Source organism: Podarcis cretensis, assembly GCF_951804945.1.
Source record: "Podarcis cretensis genome assembly, chromosome: 12".
Taxonomy (NCBI): Eukaryota; Metazoa; Chordata; class Lepidosauria; order Squamata; family Lacertidae; genus Podarcis; species Podarcis cretensis.
In genome coordinates, this window is record NC_137181.1 from 34,969,200 (window position 1) to 34,991,774 (window position 22,575).

Sequence of the window (22,575 nt, forward strand, 5' to 3'; positions counted from 1 at the left end):
ATGCTATCTCTATTTTGCAATAGTTACAGATGCTATATGCCTTTACTATTAGTATTTTTTTTAAAAAAAAGAAGTTTGCAATAAATTTCAGAATCTCCTATTGCTCTCCCTTCAAAGTGATGAAACAGTGGTTATTCCTTCTGCATTGTCTTACCATTGTGTAATGACTGGGCTTCTACAACACAGAGAAGGCATTCCCAAAGTTGCTTCCTTGTAAGTAGACTCCTTGATTGCAGCGTGTTTTCATATCGCTTCTTATTTGGGCCAGAAGTTTTGGCAAAATAACTTAGCATTTAGTAATAGTTCTTGCTGTCCCAGTCAAAGAACACCGGCTTAAGGAAAGCAAGTATCCATCGTAAACCTAATTTGTGGGTTATTATTGGTGGCAATCACTGAATTAAAAAAAAGATCAGTATTTATCTGGTTGCAAAGGCACAAACCAGTTATGGCAGATTATTTGATTTAATAAAGAAAGATCCAATGATTTTAATGTGACTTGCTTTGGAATATACACAGGAATCAGCCCTAAAAGCAGTGACTTGGGCTAACATAGCTTTAGCTCTCAAAAACAGAAGCTGAGATAGTAAATGTGACTTCAGACTTTAGGCAGAGAATGTTGGAATGATGTTGAACATGATGTGTGCTCTACACACACACACTCCCCAAGTATCTGGGAGAAGCTTAGCTAAAAAGCCTTATACCAATTCTCCATATGTAAGGTTTATTTATTTTTTTGTAGGGAGGAGCACAGGATCATGAAAATGGAAATGTCATGGCGGCAGAAAGGATGTGATGTCTTTGTGCTGACCGCCTCCGTCGCAAGGATCCTGCCAGGACCATTTTGTGCTGGTGTATTTTGATGCATTGAACAGAATGAAAGCTTATGAGTTATGACGTGTACAAATTCAACAGGGCTTTGTTTGTTTTGTTACTATTTTGTCAATGTTTTATAGATATGAATGCTGTTGTACTTTGTGAATCTTATAATATGATTTTTGGTGTAACTGTGATGTTTAGCTTAGTTTTTTAGTTTTTTTGTTAATAGTGTTACATAGATGGTAATTGTTATTTGGGATTTGGGATTGTTTTACTGATGATTTATGCTGTATTCGTGATGTTATTTTTATCTTTTGTTTGTAAGCCGCTTTGGGGTTTATTTGAACAAAAAGCAGCAAAGAAATAGAATCAATCAATCAATCAATCAATCAATCAATCATGGGAGTGTTCACTGGCAGTCTGAAGTGGTTCAGTCCAGACACAGGTCTACCACTTCATCTGCTGCTTGTGAGACCAGACCATGTAAGCCAAATTCATCTCACTATCCTCCCTTCTACTACAATGCATTTCCCATCATATTGCCTACAACAATACTGGAGGTACCTATGGCTACACCAGTGTAAGTATCTCCATAGTGGTTAGAACGACTTCAGAGCAACCTGTGATGAGTATCCATCTCCGCTTGGCCCCTTCTGACCAACTTCCGTACTGTGTTTCCATCCTGTTCTCCCAGCGGGTTGTTTAGCAGTTTTTCACAGGTGTGGAAACTTTGACCAACTTTACTTGTGAGATCTGTTCTAGTCACTTCAACAGGAAAAGCAAACCTGCATATTCATTCCATTGAGCATGCATAATGGTGCCCTGCATTGAAATACTGTATACAGGACTGCTTATGTTCACTTCAGTGCTGGGGAACTGTGGAATGGGGCATATGCCTACACACCTAGATAATTGTCTAGATAATACAGCCACATTTAACTAATAATAATAATAATAATAATAATAATAATAATATTTATACCTCACCCATCTGGGTCGATTGCCCCAGTCACTCTGGGTGGCTTCTGACATAATAAACATAATAAAACATCAAACATTAAAAGCTTCCCTGTACAGGGCTATCTTCTAAAAGTTGTGTAGTTCTTTTTCTCCTTGACATCTCATGGGAGGGCATTCCACAGGGCAGGTGCCACTGCCGAGAAGGCCCTCTGCCTAGTTCCCTGTAACTTCACTTCTTGCACTGAGAGAAACCACCAGAAGGCCCTCAGAGCTGGACCTCAGTGTCCGGGCTGAATGATGGAGGTGGAGATGTTCCTTCAGGTATACAGGGCCAAGGCCGTTTAGGGCTTTTAAGGTCAGCAGCATAATGATAATAGTTTGACAAAATATGCTTGCAAAGTATGAACAAGATCTACGAGAAGCTGTCTTTATGGCCATGATCCTGCATGTGCTATTATGAAAGCCTGTTCTCAGATCAATGGGTTTGCTTCCTCACAGTATTTTTAGAATGTAGGCAGGGTTTGCCATTGCAGTGTCCATAGGCACAAATGTGCTTGCAGAGTCCTTTCCTGGTCCTCTCCTGCACTGACATAAACATTTGTTTGTTGCTAATAGACTAGCTTGTGGTGTGTGCTTGACAGCGGTGCTTATAGCCATTTCTTTGGTTTGTACAAGTGCTCCAAAGTATTGGTGACACCTAATTTAGATGTCCTATCTTCCTTTCCTGATGTCGCTGTGTCTGATTTTAATGCTGGCCTAGTTTTCATTGGCTTTTGGTTCACTTGACTCCTGCACTGGGGTAACATGCCCTTGGACTGGGTTAACAGTATTTTATATATTGAAGCAGCAATTTCACTATAATGTTACTATTTAGTTATGCCCACAGTCGAGCTGTAAGTCTAACATTGTTTCCTTAAGCCAGGAGGTTATGTAGATTGGTGGCGATTGCTAATTAGCTAGTTTGCATATCTATAAAACAGCTTGATATGCCCACATCTAGAAATCTAATTTGTGCAGCGGTAGATACTGAAAATAGTTTTTGAAACGTTGATGATACAAGTCTGCTTGTGGGCAAATGGTGTGTGATTACTCTGTAGCCATACAGCCATTCATCAGATGACATCATGTAACTAAAGGAGGACAACATTTAGACATATACAGGGCGGGAAGAAATCCACAAAAGTCCACTTACCCAGAAGTAGCACCATTGATTTCAGCGTGGTTTCTTGTGAGTAAGCAATTTCCTGATGACAGGCACATTTGCCGACTTCCTAATACTGCTTAGTGCTTTGCAACGGTTAAAGAAGCAGCTGGCTTTTTATACAAGTAAATTGGGTTCTGAGGCTGTCAATCTTCTTTGCATGACAGAGAGGAGTTTCTGCCTGCTTTCAGAGGGTGGCTCTACATCTGTCATTCCATTCAGTAATGTGGCCCAATATCAGGGAGACTACAGCTGTCTGCTCCTTTCAGTGGATTCTGGGAAAGAGAAACAGTGCTTTTTTCGGGGGGGGGGGGGAACGCAGGGGTATGCATACCCCTAAACATTTTGTGAATCTAGGTTTGGCTTCATTGAGGGGCAGTATTTCAATATAAGTAGGAAAATGAGAGTATCCCTAAACATTTAATTTAATTTTTATTTTTTAGAGAAAATGCACTGCAGAGAAGTATCTGAGACCATGACATTTTTTTTGGTCCACCAAACACAACACAAGCCACTACAAACCTTTGCATGCAAATGGTATTGTTTTGCTTTTTTGCTTGAATGGTAGTATTTTGCAGTTCCAAGGAATTCCAGAATGGTGTTTCTCCTCTGTCTCTAATTATCTTTGTCTGGATTCCCTTGCACTTATAAAACGAAATTAATCAAACTTAACATTACAGGCCAATAAATTCTAAACAAATTACAGGTTTGCATGCAGGGCAACAAAGCATGATACATTCATTCTTAGAGATATGAAATGCCGTCCATAACCCCAAATGCTAGAAGGAGAAAAGATGGTCATTAGTCTGCATTTCAAATAAAGTGTTTAAAAAAAAACAAACACATATTACTGCACACAGGAGCAGACGGTGGGTTGCAATTCTTTCCACTCTTGCTTAGAAGGAAGCAGTCTGGAAATAAAGTTGTTTGATTCCCAAGTAAGCATGTGTAAATCATCTACGGTATGTCTTATTCATAAAGGGACTAGTTTATGCAGTCAACAAAATCAAGTACAGTAAGGCTTTTTCTGAACTGCTCCACTTCAGGCTGAGGTTTGGAACCACATATGTGAATACCCCACCAAAATCCCTGGAGAAAAAAAAGTACCCATATAATCATATAATTGTAGACTTGGAAGGGATCCCAACCCCCTGCAATGCAGAAATCTCAGCTAAATCATACGGGACAGATGACCATCCAACCTCTGCTTAAAACCCTCCAAGGAAGGAGAATCCACTTTGGAACCTGTCCCACTAATGGATAGCTCTTACCGTCAGAAAGTTATTCCTGATGTTTCGTCAGAACTTCCTTTCTTGGTTTCCAGACCCTTGAACATCTTGGTTGTCCTCATCTGGGCACATTCCAGCTTGTCAATATACTTCTTCAATTGTGGTGCCCAGAACTGGACACAGTACTTCAGGGATGGCATGTTGGCCCACTGGCTACTAGTTTATGAACCCAGGACACACTCCACACCAATATTGCCCATATGATTTTTAAAATGCCTTCAGTTTGGGTCACTTGGGAAGGAGGCTACCTGAGATCTCATGGACAGAAGTAGCCTAAATAATTAATTGGAGGTGATGGCACCAGGATGTGACATTTTGCAATCCAATCAATGCAATCCAAAATTAGTTGTAATGTTGTGGCCCTCAGGAGAGGAGCCCATTGTTCAATTTAGCTGAAGAGTGAATTCCACCACCTGTCTCCACCAAAGCAACCCCATTATCTTGACCACAGGACTCATACCAGGTGTAGGAAATGGAGATAACACATCCATAATCCAATCCATGTTGGGATTTCCTTTGAGGCAATGAAGCCTACAATTTACAGTCGTACCTTGGTTTTCAAACAGCTTAGTTCTCGAACATTTTGGCTCCTGAACGTTGCAAACCCGGAAGTGTTCTGGTTTGAGAACGTTCTTTGGAACCTGAATGTCTGACGGGGCTTCTGCAGCTTCCAATTGGCTGAAGGAGCTTCCTACAGCCAATCAGAAGCCACGCTTTGGTTTCTGAACATTTTGGAAGTCAAACGGACTTCCAGAACGGATTCCATTTGACTTCCAAGGTACGACTGTATACAATTTTACAGAAATGACATGACCTCTCTCCCAAATGTTGCAAATGACCTTACCTCAGGGTAGGTCAGTCATGAAGGATAAAAGCAGGAATGCACAGGAAATGTGGAACCACAGGGTTCCCTCATTGCGAGAAGTGAGGTTACAGGGAACCAGACAGAGGGCCTTCTCGGCAGTGGTGGCGACCCTATGGAACACCCTCCCTTCAGATGTCAAGGAAATAAGCAGCTATTCTATCTTTAAAAGACATCTGAAGGGAGCCCTGTTCAGGGAAGTTTTTAATATTTAATGCTGTATTGTTTTTAACATTTGATTGGGAGCCGCCCAGAGTGGCTGGGGAAACTCAGCCAGATGGGCGGGGTATAAATAATAATAATAATAATAATAATAATAATAATTATTAAGAGCATCCTTGAGTGACATTTGACAAGTACTGCCTTTCAGCCTAACAACAAGGTGGTTGTGGGGATTAAATTAGGAGGGGGGGGAGCCCTATACACCACTTACAGCTCCTTGGAGAAAAAAGTGGGATATAAATGCAAGAAAGACCAGTCATCCAATGGACAGCAGCTACCGTTGGTTGGTAAAGGTAAAGGTAAAGGGACCCCTGACCATTAGGTCCAGTCGTGGCTGACTCTGGGGTTGTGGTGCTCATCTAGCTTTATTGGCCAAGGGAGCCGGCGTACAGCTTCCGGGTCATGTGGCCAGCATGACTAAGCTGCTTCTGGCGAACCAGAGCAGCTCACGGAAATGACGTTTACCTTCCCACCACCTATTTATCTACTTGCACTTTGACGTGCTTTCGAACTGCTAGGCTGGCAGGAGCTGGGACCGAGCAATTGGAGCTCATCCCGTCACGGGGTTTCGAACTGCTAATCTTCTGATCGGCAAGTCCTAGGCTCTGTGGTTTAACCCACAGCGCCACCCGCGCCCCACCTCTGGTTGGTATTATCTGCTAAATAGACATGATACACCACTACTTTTCTAGCAGTAGTGAAGAGCTCGTTGGGTCCTTTGTTGAACTAAGGTCTGCCTGCTAAACTTGGGCCACTTGAGATTGCCTCTCCCTAGACTCAGCACCCATCATTTACTCACTTTTACAAGTGGCTGTAAAAGCGACATCACTTGTCAATACAGAACCAAGCATTTCCCGTGATGAATCTCTACTTTGCTTTACTAGTTTTTCAGCAATAATTGGGGTGGGGGGAATCAATACCTTTTAACCTACTTTACCATAGTAGAGTCATGAAATAAATGAACAACTTTACAACAGTAGATTTAACAAACAAACAAATAGATGTGGCTAAGAGCTCATTTTGTTTCTTTTTGATGTAAATGATAATTCAAGCTTCTCCTCAGCAAGAAGCAAAATATCCCCTTTCAGATCTATTCTAAAAAAAACTTCTAAAACCTTTGACTTCGGTGAAATTGCCTGACATTAACCTCGAACCTCAATCTAAGCAAAAGGGTATGGGCTGCATCCCAGATTATCCTGTTTAGGGAACACACTTCAAATTTTGCTCACCTCAGCAGTTATGGAAGCATGAAATTCTGCTCTGGCCAGAAGCCCTGTACAAAACAAGCCTCATCCACCATTGTTAATTAGTATGTCGGCATTTGTGAGTCTTCTTCCCTGGGGTGAAAACCATCCCAAGAGCTTTAAACAATTAATTAGCGTGAAGCATTTAAGCTCCTCTGCTAACCTGTGTCACTACAACCTGAAGCAACTGCAATAATCACCTCGTGAATATTTCAGGACTGGGTTTGTTAAACAGGCTGAGTGGGAGATGGGGACCATAATAACACCTTTCTTTGGGTTTGATCTGTTTTTCATTAGGCAATCCTATATGCACTTACTTGGGAGGAAACCCCATTTAACTTAGTGGGACATACACCTGAGAAGACATAGCACTGCATTGTTACACACTTGTAATCTGATTCATTTCAATTAGAGTCAAGTGGATTGAGTGATTTGCAGACTGTGCCCCCCTTGCCCCAAAGGTTTATGGAAGACTTGAAGCATCTTCCTTGGTCTGGACTCTGAATGGCTCTCCAAAGCAACAGCTCCTATAATTGATATATTCAATATGGTGGAATGTTGTTTTTTCTCCATTGCAGTGAAGTGGCAGCTACCCCATCAAATCTCCCTGGATGAGATGGGCAGAACTTTCATGAATGGTTCATTTGTTGGTTGGCTTGGATTCTTGGGCTAGGATCTGGACCCGTTGAAGATGCCAAGAGCTCAGCTGCTGACAGGGAGCTGCGTGAGGGAAGGGGAAAGAGAGGGAGGGAGGCAGCATAGGACTGATTGGGGAAAGACAAGAAAACCCTGGAAAAAAGGCACAGGCTCCAAAGCAGGAAGGGACTTTCTACTGCAGCCACAGCGAATGTCCTGGCTCCCAGAACTTTGATTCTCAGCTTGTGGAAACCCATAAAATTTATTCAAGTAATCGGCACACAATCCCTGCATTAGTTAAAAGCAGAGGTGACCACTGTTATGGGGCTGTTTCATGACAGATCATCACATTTATTTATTTTTAATAACTAATACATTGCAGATTTTGAATAAAACTGCTGTACTGGATTAGTACACATGTCAAAGTCACTGGTGTGGAAAAAAAATATTCCCATGCCTTATAGTTTTCAAGTTATGGGGAAGGTGAAAATTAGGGAAATGGGGTGTGTGTGTGTGTGTGTGCATGTTGCATCATATAACGATTTGAGTCATACGTTTCAAATTGGATCTACTAGATCTAATTTTTTTAAAGCAATGTGGAGTAAAGTAGCTTCTGGGGCCCCTCCAGGATTAGGAGCCCTGGAATTTAACCTTCATTAGTTTTCATAGTAGATCCACTTCTGCTTGGGAGAGCCTGATTCACAAAGGTAGCTGAGCCCTGTCCAAAGCAGTGGTTTCAGAAGGAATCTTCCTTTGCAGCTTGCCTTGAAAGCACCTTAAAATGAATGAACCTGACTGCAAAGGGGGGGGGGGGAGTGTTCCATTGGAGCAAAGGCTTGAACTCAAACCAGGCTGCAAAGGAAGACAGGAAAGCACATTTAGAGCCTGCTCCTGGTGCTTTCCTTTGGAGTTGGGTCAAAGTGGCCCAATGGAGTGAGGAGACAGGGATCTGGTCCATCTGCTGGAACTGGTTCTCCACCCTTGTCCTTGTGGGAGATGGAAAGCTCGAACCTGTCTGCAGCGGAGGTAGGCAACCAGTGCCCTGTGAGTCACATGTCGCCTAAATTTCATGTGGGTGGCAGGAACAGAAAAAAAGGGGTGGTAGAAAGGGAGGGAGTAGGAAAAGAAGATGGTAGAGATAGAGGGGAAGGAAGGAAGGAAGCAAGCAAGCAAGGAAGGAAGGAAGGAAGGAAGGAAGGAAGGAAGGAAAGAAGGAAGGGAATTTTCTACCTAGTTTTTGTTTTAGTCCTCAGTTTTGACCCCGATCCCACTCAGAACCAGCATGTGGCCTCTGACAGTGTACCCCTGAGGGAATGTGGCCCTCAGCAGTCACCCCTGCCCTTTAAACCATCCATGATTTCTCCTTGCAAAATTATTTGTACTGCCTCCTGGGATAAAATGATCCAGGATTATATGATTCCAAAACACTCGGGATAAGAGAAAGGCAGCCTCATTGCATTCCAATCAAGGCTTGAACTGCTAGAAAATATGTGAATATATTAAAGAGATGAAGCCCACAAGCTTCCTGCACTGAAATAATCCTATTATGTGAAGGACATCTTAGAGAAACCACACTGGAATGAAACCTTTTGTGAGCTGGAACAGTGGATCTCTTTCGACAGATAATATTTACTGCTAAATAATCTGCTTAACCATCTTCTTAGCATGTACTCCTGGGAGACAAAGGAGCTTTCGGTTTATTTATATATTTAAATATTTTTTTTCTGTTCCCACCTTAAGGCTTATCCCAAGGACAAGGGAATAACCCCACAAACAAACAGAGAAAATGGCACTATCCACATAAAATGAAGAGAATATCAGAAGCTTTGGGGAAACCAAATGATTTGCAGAAGTGTATAAATATATTGCAGGAGGGGGGGAACACCTAAGGAAGGACCCCCCCTCAAACAGCCTAATGAGGACTGCGTGTACTCATTAGTCATAGCATGCTGGCTGGTTTTTTTGAGACCTGGGAGAAGAAAAACTGGCAGTGGTGAAATGGAGTGTTTTTGAAAAGGGCCTTGCTGGTTGGCACTATGGACATGACCACTCCACATTGCCATATTTTGTTGCCCTTTTGACTTGTTTAGCATTATTTCATTATGGGAATCGGATGATTTCATGCTCATTTTGTTCCTAATCTAATTGCTATCCTACCTCCTGAGAGCACATCATAAATGCTTATTTTGATACCAATGACTTCAGATGCAAGAGCTGTCCTGACCTGGGATGCTAACCTTGTTAGTGAACTTATTATTTTTAGATAAGGTTTTGGATTGATTTTTTTTTTATTTTTTTGCAGAGACATAACTTATTATCTTTCAATTCCAAGATTAAAAACATTACAGAGCATATGACCTGGGTGAAACAGCTATACTGCTGATTTTCGCAAGGTCTACAATATTCTGTGTAATGTATTCATTGAATTATTTAAAGTATTTCTTAAAGAGACGCAATAAATCTTAAATCTTTACCTACTGTGTTTGATTACTTTCATAGTAGGAATAAGTAATATGCTGTAAGCTTGATTAGAACCAGAATATTTTGGGGTCAATTTAAGATATTTACAAGGAATGTAACAAAATAAATTGTAGAAGCGATTAGTTTATTACAGATTTTAAAATCAGACAAAACAATATTTCCAGTCCAGTTTTTCTACTTCCAAACTGAGAATCATTCAACAACTACTCACTTTTAAGAATTTCTTGAAGGTAGACCCACAAAATTCAGAAGGATATGGCCACAGTATTGCTTATTGAATGAATGAATGAATATTTGATTATTTAGGGTACTTGGTGGACATACAACTACTGTACAAGAGAAGCTGAAAATCTAAACTATCTGCATGGTAAGCAGAATTTCACCATTATCCTTGGATTTCTGATTGGGTTGAGGTCAGTAGTAGAAAACATGCCCTGCATGCAGGATGTCTTAGTTCAGTTCCTGGTATCTCCCTATATGACAGGCAAAGACTTCTGCCTGAAACCCCAGGGAACCATTGTCACTTATGTGTAGACAATTCTGAGCTAGATGAACCACTAGTCTGACTCCACTTAATGTAGTTCATGTTCTTATATGTAAAGCTGTATTTTTGTTAAATAGGTAGACTGTATTCTCACCAAAGACGAGCCCCCATATTCTCACCCCAATTGGCACTGGGGATTTTTATAAAAAATCTGATTATTGCCATATCATTATGTGATGAATTAGCCTTCCTAATTCATTCCTTATTCCTCAACCCAGGTTCCTGCTTTCCTTTCATTAAAAGTATTTTCCTCCCACTTACTATTGTGAAACAAAAGATTAAGTTGGCTTGCCAGCATTAAGAATAAAGCGAAGCTCAATGCAGTAACCATCTTAAATGTTGCACACACACCCCATCAATGGGTACGAGTCTAGCAGGAGGTAAGACAACCATGCAAAGAAACTATGAGGCAATGAGAGCAGTGAAGAGATCCTACTTCACTGCCTCCATTGCATCCTCAAGAAGCTGTCCAGCAGAGCTGTTCTCTGTGGTTGCTCCTGACCAGGAGGGTGGACTTCTGGAGGACATGGTGACTAACCTTAGCCAGATCTAAACACTCTGAAGATAAATCCATTCAGCTCCACAGCAATTTAGATGCCGCTGTTGCAAAAGTGCCTGCTAAGGCATCCAATTCAACATCAAGCCCCCCCTCCCTCCTGGTGTGCCATCCATTCCAGTTCATGCGGCTTGAGGATGTGGGCAGGATACTGGCAGTGATGTGCCCGACCACCTGTTCATTAGGAATAGGTTGGCACCTAAAAACACACATCTCAGGTATCAAAGGCCAGGATAATCTTGGCACCATGCTATTTCTGTTTCTGACACCAGGCTGAATGTGATTTTTTCGCTTTGAGAATCTACTGTAAGCCATTGTGAGAGCCTCTCAGGGCTATAGCACAGGACATAAGAATTCTAAATAAAACAAAGAAATATTTTATACCACCCTTCAGTTGTATTCCTGCAATTTTACTCTTATGGTATGTTGTTGTATGCATTTATATTATTCCATGTGTGCATTTTAATATATTTAATGCTTTATTTTTAAAGAAGGAGATTCTGATCAGATAAATGCTCTTTCTTCACTTTCTGAATTCTATGGGACCAGACCCCTTTCTGACTGAAAATGGCAACAATATTTTCACAGGCTCTCTCCATGCACCTCTGTTCACTCTTATCACAGTGTCTAGCAACCCAAGAACAAGACCTGCCCTATAATCTTTATGTCATCTCAAATTCTAGTTCTTCTGGAGCACTGGTACATTATCAATATGCCTCACCAGCATTCCTAATTCTCAGGATGTACTGCTAAATAGGAAGCAGATTGACACAAGTAATGTCAATTTGACATATTCACACTTAAATGTGTCCTGTAAAAAGGCTATTTCAGATATCTGTTTGCATAAATGCTTTGGCAATTTGCATCTATTGTGGGAATTGCTTATATTGTTTACATTTCCAGGAACGCTTCCCCCTTAATCTTTCTCATAGTCAGTGACATTTGACCGGAAAACATTTCATTTTTGCACAGCTACATATGTATATTTCTTCAAAGATTTTTCTTTTCTTTTCAAGCCATCTTATGTATGCTTCCTTTATTGAATTAGAGTTGCAAGTGACCATCTGTTTAATCTGTTACTGGTGCTGGAAAAGTCTCCTAATAAGAATAAGACCAACAGTTCTGGCTGAAATGTAATTCAAAACTCTGAGTTTTACAAACAGTATTCTGTTTCAATCTTCTAGCAATAAAACTTGCTTCTTTTTTTCTGCCACGCTTATGGGAATATTTGGATGGTGAAAAGTAAATAACCTGCTGCTTTTCCTTCCCTCTCTTGGTAATTACCCACATTATGGATTTGGGGAAGAGCTAAAGCTCAGTGGAAGAGTATCTCCTGTGTATGCAAAAGGTCCCTGGTTCAATCCTCAGCATCTCCTGTTAAGGCTGGGAAATAAACTTGTCTAACACTGGGTGAGCTACAGCCAATCAGTGCAGACAATACTGAGCTAGATGGGCCAATGGTCTGATTTGCTCTAAGGCTGTTTTCCACATCCCTGTGTCTGCCCTGTCTGTTCCCTGTGAAGAAGGATTGATTGCTAAACCACTCTGGAAATAGTAGCTCTGTGGGGCCTCCTAACAACTCTCAGCTCCCTTAACAAATCACAGCTCCCAGAATTCTTAGAGGGGGAGTCATGAGTTTAAAGTGGCACCATAGTGCTTTAAATGTGTGGTGTGAATGTGGAGGAAGATAAGTGAAATATTGAAAGTTGCCTGATACTCAGTCTACAGATTCGGCACCGACAAGCCGTACACAGAGACACCAGGGATTGAACCTGTGACCTATTGGCAAAACCTATTGGTGTTTTGCAACTTTCTGACTAGTTGCAGAACCTTAGCCAGACCTAGCAGAGTAAATGCAGAATCCACGGAAGCAATTGGTGACTTGGCTGCAGACAGGATAGACGAAGCAGGAACCAGGAACTTGTAGTTAGGTGTTTATTATATACAGTGGACTATTTACAAGAACAGAACACGGATCTTTTGCTAGCTCTCTCTGACACGACTCACAACTCCTACACTGAAATACCGAACTAACACATTCCAGTTAGTAGGCCATTAATTATCACTCCCTTGAGAGAGCTTGACCAATCAGGGAGTGGTCTCCATGTCTCTGTTATCACCAGGCAGACCTACTCCTTCAGATTGCCTTCTGGCTGTCTGCCAAACCTTAATTGACTCTGTGTGAGTAGCTGCACATACACAGTTTCCCAACATGACCTTCTGCATGCAAAGCATGTCTCTACCCCAGTGAGCTACGGCTCTTCCCCTACTGTGGAGTGGAGGCCATCACTACTTCTCTTTGCTGTTATCACTGCTCACATTCTCTGAAAGGGCAGGTAGAAAGCTGCCAATATCAAAGGGGTTAGATCGGCAGGGACGGAGAACTCCAGAGGTTCAGGGGCACTTGCTGAGATGTGGGCCTCACCAGGTGCTCAGCAATGATGACCCCAGCGCTGGCCCTGCTGCCTTAATCTCTCTTGGTTACTTATGGAGGAAACAGCCCTCTTCAACCCCAAAGAAAATGGCAGGAAGATAGGAATCTTTGGTACACACTTGTAAAAAGTCAGAGTAGACTGTGTGTCAAGGAGACCTGGGTTGCTTCCTGACAACAAATAAGTTAATAAAATAGGTTCAGACCTGTTGCCAACGACTCATTTGTGACACTTCAGCGATCCACTGAAAATATGAAGCCCATTGTCTGGAAGAACTCAGTGTCTGGCCCATGAATCGCAGGCATAGCAATAATCCAAGCTCAGATTGAGGTCAATTACCAATCTAGTTTTTTTAAAAAAAGTAGGAGGGGCTGTCCTGGCATAGGAAAGTGAACAAAGCTTTTCTCCCTCTCTTACAACACTAGAATTCGTGGGTAGCCAATGAAGCTGAGTATCGGATGAGTCAGGACGGATGAAAGAAAGTACTTATTCAGACAGTGCATAGGTGAACTATGGAACTCACTCCCACATAGCTCAGTTGGTAGAGCACGAGACTCTTAACCTCAGGGTCGTGGGTTTGAGCCCCACGTTAGGCCAAAGATTATTGCATTGCAGGGGGTTGGACTAGATGACTTGCTGGTCCCTTCTGACTTTACAATTCTATGATCACAGGAGGCATTGATGGCCACCATTGAATGGTTTTAAAAGAGGATCAGCCTAATTCATGGCAGGTAAAGGTAGTAGCTAGGATGACCATGCTCTGCCTCCACCATTGGAGGCTTCTGAATACCAGTTGCTTGAAACTTCAGGAGGGGAGAGTGTCTTGTGGTTGGATCCTGCTTGCAGGTTTCCCACAGGCCTCTGGTTGGCCACTGTGAGAACAGGACGCAGAACTAGATGGGCCGTTGTCTCTTCAAGAGGCTCTTTGTATCTTCCTCTTTCCTGATGCAACCAGTTTATTCTGGCACATCAGCAATGAGGGTTAGATGGTTGTCTCTCTTTGGTCCTAAAACTGAGAAGAAATGAACTGTGATTAGATGGGTGGGAGGGGAAGAAACTTACAGAGGGTGAGCAGACCATTCTATACAGTTTTTTACAGCACAATCCTAACCACGTCTATTCAAAAGTAAGACCCATTGAGGACTGTGTAATATTTTATCATTAGAAAATGTGAAGAATACCGTCCCCTCTATTTTGCACTTCTGCTGTTTGTTGCCATTCTGCCGTTTGTTTGTTTGTTTGTTTGTTTGTTTGTTTGTTTGTTTTACTTACAGAGACCCAGTGTGTTAATTAATACGATTTTGCAAAATCATCTTTAAAGGCTCTTTGCTCCAGCTCCATGTAAATCTTTGTCATCTCCATATTTCCAGCATATTTTATGCAAATGGTTGTTTAAAAATGAAAATTCTAATGCCAAATGAAGAAAATTCATGGCATGCATCTTGTGTTGCAGTTTAATCACTGTATACCCAGGAAAGTATTGACAGTTGTCCCGAGGAAGCTATTAAAGCCCCTGTCCAAGGTTAAATGAAATTGCAGTTTATCAGAGCAGCATTGAGAAAATAAGGGAATCTGTTCATGGCTCTTGATTAATGCCAAGCGTGATCAACACAAGGGGGTTCATTAAGCTATACATCATGTGGGTAATTTAACATGTCATTGTCCCTGCTGTCTGCCTTAACTCTCTGCACAACACTATGTTCCAAAGTTGTATCAGCTACAGATGTAGAACTTCTGCATCCCAGACTTTAATCACACTTGGGATGACTCGCTGGTTTAATTTTTATTCATCAGTTCAGTTTTGAGGTATCTTTTTTTTTTGTTTTTTTTGTTTAAGTCCGTAACTTTGCCGTCTTGATTCATCATGTGGGTATACATAAACAGCATATTAAGACCTCAGGAACTGCTGCCAAGAGTATACTCTTCAATTTGCAGGATCATTCATTCATGCTCATTAGCTTGAGGGAGATACATCAGCTTTGTATTCCAGATAGAGTGCAACTCCATTTGTCTGGAACAGATTTAAAATACTCAGCTGAACAACAGGCTCCTACTGACATGTCGGCCATGTGGAGGTAATCCAGGAGAGTATGAACTGCTGGCTCAAATAATGGAGGTCCTGCTTGAATGTGGTTCAGCAAAGCTTTCAGCAATGATCCTGTGAATTAGGGGAGAACAATCAAGCCTTAAAAAAAACCCCAACAACAACCAAGAGATATACCAGTCTTTAAAGCCTTCATGCCGTTATGGCTGCTGTGATAGGCAGTAGGTTGGTTCATACTGGAAGCCAGAGTTGGGATTGTGTTGCAGGTGAGGGGCAATGCCATTGGAATGACCTACTGTGCTGGCAGATCAGCTTATAGGAAGAGACCAGAGATTGCCTTGATTCCTATTTGCTTATAATAAGGCAAATCTCCAGCTGTGTAAATTAATTCGCATGAAATTAGTTGCATTATGCCCAGAATAATTTTGGTCCATAACGCAGAAGCAGTGCGTTTTTTCTGGGGGGACGCAGAGGTACATATACCCCTAAACATTTTTTGAATCTTTCTACTTTTGTCCATTTATTTTCCCCAATTTGAACTATAAAGTGGTGATTTTCTTGAATCAAAACAAGAGTACCCTTAAACATTTTTTAAAAGAAAAAAAGCACTGTGCAGAAGTATAAAATTTGGTGCCCTCCACCCATTCCCCAGTAAGCAGCAAAACAAAGTGAAGTCCAAAACACACAGATCTATCTCAATAAGAGCCATGGGTCAGTCCTTTATGCTGTTAGAGGGATTCCAAAGTGTTTGTGACCTGTCAGTCCCTGAATTTGCACAAATGGCATTTGAGAAAGGGCTGAAAGAGTATTTCTTCATTGATTGTGGCTGTGGTTCTGCTGGGGTAAATGGAGACTTTTGCATCTCTGCCTGAGACTACAGTTGGCGGAAAGTCACCACCATAATCAGAATCTTACAGCAATTAATACCAAGTAGCACAACCCCAAATGTAACTGGTTGAGTCCGCATTCTACCGGTGATATATAAGCACTTGCAAATGGTCGTGCAAATGCTCATCTTTCATTGTAGTCTTTTTAACAATACCTGTGGTATACATGTAAATGTCTGTAAAAAAAATGTGCTTATTAATTCTCCATGCACATCCAGTATGGACAGCATACTCAGCAGTTTGCATCATGCATTTCGGGTATCCAATGAACTTTCTGACATGCTGATTTCATTTTTCCACTTTATGCATCTTCTAGTGAAAGCGAATTTGACTGTCCACACCTGAAAAATATTTATTATTATTATTTTAATGTGGGGTTCCAGGAGTGCGTTGAATTAGCTCCAAGCAAAAATAGCAATGGTATCAAGGGAATATAAATGTTCTAGTAAACTATACGAGGGGACTGTTTAATTTAATGATAGTGATTGCAGAACTAGGCACTAGAGTGGGGTGTTTTTAATTAAGTTGGTGTTTAGTTAAAATTAGTCTCCATTCATTATGCAGTGTGCAAGTTCTTTACCTTAATATGAAAAGAAGGTCATTCTCATAGCCACAGTCCTCTTCTTTAATACTTTTTTGTTTTGTTTTTTAAAAGATACTGTATTGTGTTGTGCTTCCGTTAATTATCAAGGGTTTATTTACAAGACAATAATTAATTATACCTCTGGGAAGCTCAAGTGTCTAAGATGAATCAAAGCAGACTTGATAAGAAGCGATGAAAGTCTCACATAATTAAGCAAGGCACTAGAGACCAATTGTTTATGGAATTATTTTGCTGGAGTTAATTGATACTAATTATTTAATCTGATTTTCTTCTTCCCAGTGATTCTTACACCAAATCACTGCACTCTGCTAATGGAAGACACACAACTGATTTTATCAAGGTGTTCTTCCTGTTTTTGTTTGGGAAGAAAACACACTGGGCCAAGACAGAAAATGTAACTGAAAGCTCAGAATCAGATTTTTTTATCAGTCAGATAGGAAGCTGTATGCAAGCCATAGATGATAAGACATATTTAGGCATGAAACATATCTAAAAGAATATGTTAGGGTTTTTTTAAGTTGGAGGTACACTTTTGTGATTTGATTTAATTTGCCTCCTTGTATAATTGGTGTCCCCCCTTCTTTCCCTTAAAAAAATGCTTTAGTTCAAGTCCAGTTCATAAAATAGTTAACCATCTTCATATATCATAAACTATGTTCTAAATATGATTTATGGTACAGATTGGATGTGCAATTAGAACTTTAAAAGTTGCTAACATTATAACTTGAATGCAGGAATTGCAGGGTAAAATATTATGGTTGGCAACATTATCAATGTCCTACTTTGGAGATTTGGCAGAGGAATGAAATGTTGTCTGGAAAAGCAGATACAATGTAGTTAGAACACTTTGAGCCAATATATTTAGTTCTGCCATGCTGTTGCTTTAGCATATCTGACCATTTATATCTTGTTACTTTCTTAAAAGTAGATGGAAAAGCTCCCAGCCCACATCTTGTCGCTTTGCTCTGGGCCATAGGCAGCTCTGAAGGTTATAAAATGTTTCCAGAATTTATTAATTCAGTATTTATGCAAATAGGCTGAACTAAATCATAGAGTGAACTCACTGAAATTGATGGGATACTTACTTAAGTCCATTGATCTTTGTGGGTCTACTCTGAATATAACTTAGTTCATTATCACTGCCTGGCTGAGAAGTTAAGTACACTGAACGTGGAAGTAATTTCCACTGAAATAAAATCCCAAGTCAGTATTAAAACTCTTACTTATAGTCTTAACAACAATCTGTGTAATAGGTAACAGGATAGTCTAGAAATCTGTGGTCCCATCCCACAGTACAGTAAACACATTTTCATTTATATGATGTTTGAAGGCTGCCTCCTTATGGCTTCTGTGGCATTTTCCTAGCCTTTTCAGTATTTCCCTATTGTTATTTTTTTTAAATCAGTTTTTTAAACTTTGTAACTGCTCAGTTCAGGACTACAGTGCCAGATTCAATGGTATGCTGGTGCAGAACTTGTAAAAAAGCATGACACTCTGCATGCATGCTCACACAGGTGCAAAATCTTGTTTTATGATGATATGATTAATACCATCATGATGATGCATGGAATGTCCTCCCCGAAGGCCATTACCATCTTCCTTCAACAGCTACATCTGTTTGCAGTTACAAGCAACCCTTCAAATGTTGGCAGACCATCCCAGGTTTCATAGTTAAAAACGGCAACAATCCAGTCCTTCACAGCAGAATGGTATTTGCATGTGATGATATCTTGTAAATGTTGTACCAATATCCAAAGACACAGAAATCAGCTTGGTTGCAATAGAACTTCACAGATCAGGACACAGCTTTATTCCAATTTATATAATATTATCCGTGAACTGGAAGGCACAACTCCAGAATTCCACATATGGAATTGAGCTTTTCTGCAGATTCCAGCTTATTGCTACATAAGGATCCATACGACTAGGGAGATACTGCATGTGTAGATATTATCTATAGTTTCTATATGTCTTCTGAAGCTGAATTAGGAACCATGTGCAGCACACATCCAAAATATGGCTGTTGCAGATTAGAGATGGATTCGGTTCTGATGCCAAGAGTTGACACTACACAGTGCCGAGAGGGTGAACTTTCCTCTGATGCTGATGAGAATACATATCTCCTTCATCTGACTCAGAACCACATGTGTGTTTTTCTAATTATGTATTGCTTCACACAAATATCTCAGGATCAGAGTCTATGTCTAATAACCAGTCTCCATGAAACTTTGCATGGAGTAAGCTTCTAAAATATATGGTTCCCTTCTGCCTCCCATAATATCTTGTTTAAAAGACTGAAGAGCTTTGACGAATAAAAGTTTCCCTACATGGTTTCTCTGACTAACGTCTTCGAGAATGTTGTGGATATGAACTATTCATTAGGTGCATTCATGGCACAGTCTGTCTCAGATTTTAAGTTAAGGAAGCAATCTAGATGTTCATCGTAAATGTGTTCTTGAGCTTGGACCATTCTGCCATGACTGAACCGTAGGGAGCTGTCAGAGGGGAATCAGGGGCTGAACCAGGAACTGTGCCAAAGAACCAAAGACAAAGAGCCAAAGAACACACAGAAATAAACCAGAGCTGTGGAAGACTTTGTTGCTCAGGCAAAATCACAGCCAAACAGGAAGCTCTGTCCAGGAGGACACAATGCCTAGTGTGGGTTAGCAAGGCAAAACCAGAACCTAAGAATTCTCCACTGCCCTGAAAGTGCTCTAAACTGCTGCTCTGTTAGTTCACTAGAAGGGGAAGCTGTACATGAAGCTTAAGATTCCCAGCTGTAACAACTTGGAATGGTATAAAGAGAGACCTCAAAGTGTGGGGGAGGATGAAATTATCTTTTTGGGGCAGAATCTCTTCAATTAAGATGAGCGTGCTTCCAAAGATGTTGTTCTTATTTCAAATGATTCCAATAATTAAAGGGACAAAGATCTTCAGAGAGTGGCAAAGAATGATCTCAAGATATATCTGGCAGGGCAAAAAGCCAAGAATACAATTTAAGTTACTAACTGATGCGAAGGAAAGAGGTGGCTTTGCCCTGCCAGATTTGAAACTTTACTATGAAGCATCTTGTCTCTGCTGGTTAAAGGACTGGATAACATTAAAAAATAATAAGTTATTGGATCTTGAAGGCTTTGATAACAGGTTTGGTTGGCACGCTTATCTATGGTCGGGGAAGAAGAAAGCTCATAAAGGGTTTGTTAATCATATTTTTAGAGGTGCCCTAATAGAAATATGGGACAGGTACCAAAATATTTTGGAACCGAATGTACCTCATTGGTTATCCCCACTGGAGGTCATGAGTGTTAAAAAGACAAATATGAGAGAGGACTGGATGACTTATGGAGATATTGTAATTAAAGAAGGGGGGAAATGGAAAATGAAGCCATATGAACAAGTTAAAAATATGTATATGATTGGTTGCACTATTTTCAAACAAATGAAATGTTTAAAAAGGATTGTAAAGAGAGGAGATATATTGAAGGAGAGTCTAGATTTCAAAAAGAGATAATAAATAATGATTATAAGGTATTGTCAAAAATGTATAAAATGCTATTGGAATGGCAAACAAAGGACAAAGAAGTTAAATCGGTTATGATACATTGGGCCAGAGACTTTGGTTATAATATACAATTAGCAGATTGGGAGAAAGTATGGAAGGAAAATATGAAATTCACTGCATGTATGACGATAAAGGAAAACATTATGAAAATGGTATATAGATGGTATATCACTCCCGTTAAACTTTCAAAAATGTATAAAACATGTAACAAATGTTGGAAATGTAAAGAAAGGGAAGGGTCGTTTTACCATATGTGGTGGGAGTGCAAGAAAGTAAAGGGTTTCTGGGAAATGATATATAATGAATTGAAAAAGATGTTTAAATATACGTTTGTGAAGAAGCCAGAAGCCTTTTTGTTAGGAATTACAGGAGGAGAAATTAATAGAAGTGATTATAAACTTTTTCAATATGCAGTGACTGCGGCAAGAATTTTAATGGCCCAAAAATGGAAACAAGAGGAACTACCGACACTGGAAGAATGGAGGCGGAAACTGATGGACTTTGCTGAACTAGATAAATTGACAGGGAAAATTAGATATCAGAAAGACCACAAGTTCACTCAGGACTGGAGAAAGTTTACGATTTATCTGGAAAATATTTGTGATGAGCAGACAACGCTAGTTGGATTTAAAGAGGCTTTGTGAATGAGAAAGGGTATTGTAAAAGGGAAAAGAGCTGTAAAGATTTATAAACTGGCAATATAATTATAAAGGAAATGCGGAATAAATACAAAAGTATGAGGATTGCGGGGGGAGCGGGGGGAAGTCAAAAATTTGTAATATATGGAATATGATTGTGTTCAAATAATTTGTAAAAGAAAAACTTTCTTAAAAAATTAATAATAATAAAAAAAGATTCCCAGCTGTTCTGGCACTGGGGATCAGCATGGACTGCTCAGGGGTTCATAAAGGCCCATCACCAAACCATTAGGGTGCCCATCTGGTAATGGAGTTTGCTACTGCTGCTGCTGAAGGCTCAGTGGTGGTGGTTTTCTATGGAAGCCAAGCCACCAGCTGCTCACCTTTGATCCGCGGTGGGCAGATGCCATCTTACATTCCCCCCACGATGGACAGCAGTTGTAGCAGCAGTGCAGGACGGCAGACTTGGCTGATATGAAGGGAGTCCTGCCAACAGCACTATTGTTGAGAGTTCACCAGAGGCTAGTGTTGAGGATCCTGGTTCAAGCCCTTCAGCTGTTTTGAAGTACAATAACATAGTATGCATTTTCCCTCCCTGCTCTGAAATGTCAAACAGATTTAAACTTCAAACAGCGAATTATATTGCAAATGTATATATCATGCTTCATAGTGATCTTGTAGACTTCTAGTCAGGCATTGCATATTTTGACATCTTTTTGTGTTGTCATCCCTACCAATGGAATGGGTGAGTCACAGCCTGTGCACCAATTTGCATCCATTCTGTTCAAGTAAGATTTTGCATTTTTTTTTATTTGTGTATTTATTTGCATTATCCTATTGATTAGCCTTTTAAAACAGCTGAATGGGTCAAGCTGGTATTTGAACTTTGAACATGGAATTGGCCTTGAACATGTGCACCAAATATTCATTCCAGTATCTTTATATTCAATGGTATTGTCATGTTACAAACAAGAAAGCTGCTAAAGAAGCAGAATTCTGAACTAAAAAGCCCTACCTTGGCTTTGCCAACAAAGAGAGACTATTACGTTTTCATAAGACAGTCCCCAGCCAACATCTTGGAGAGTTGTTCTCTCAGATAATTTACTCTGTTTAGACTCAATAAAATACCCCATTTATTTCAAAGAGCTCTGGATCAGGCCCATCATGCTATATATAAACCATCATTCTCTCTCTCATTTATTTGTCCACATCTTGTGGTGGGAATTTAATCAGCCTTATAAATGTACATTTAACAGACAAGGTAAAAAATTGTTTGGTTGGAGAATCTAATTATCCATATATAAATAAATGGGCAGCGCACAGAGAATCTCAGTACCATACTATCCCATTCTGTCTGGGAAATATACAGGTCATCTAGAGCTAAAGAACAGGCATATGGAGAAATGAAATGTTGGAGTTTAAATTGGAGTGCAAATTGTAATAGGAAAATGCAAGGTTTTTTTAAGCATCTCTCTGTGTGCACACACAGGTATTATCTACCATCTATCTGTCTATCATCTATCAGATAGATAGATAGATAGATAGATAGATAGATAGATGATAGATATAGTATAGCTTTTTCCTTAGATTTCTTAAT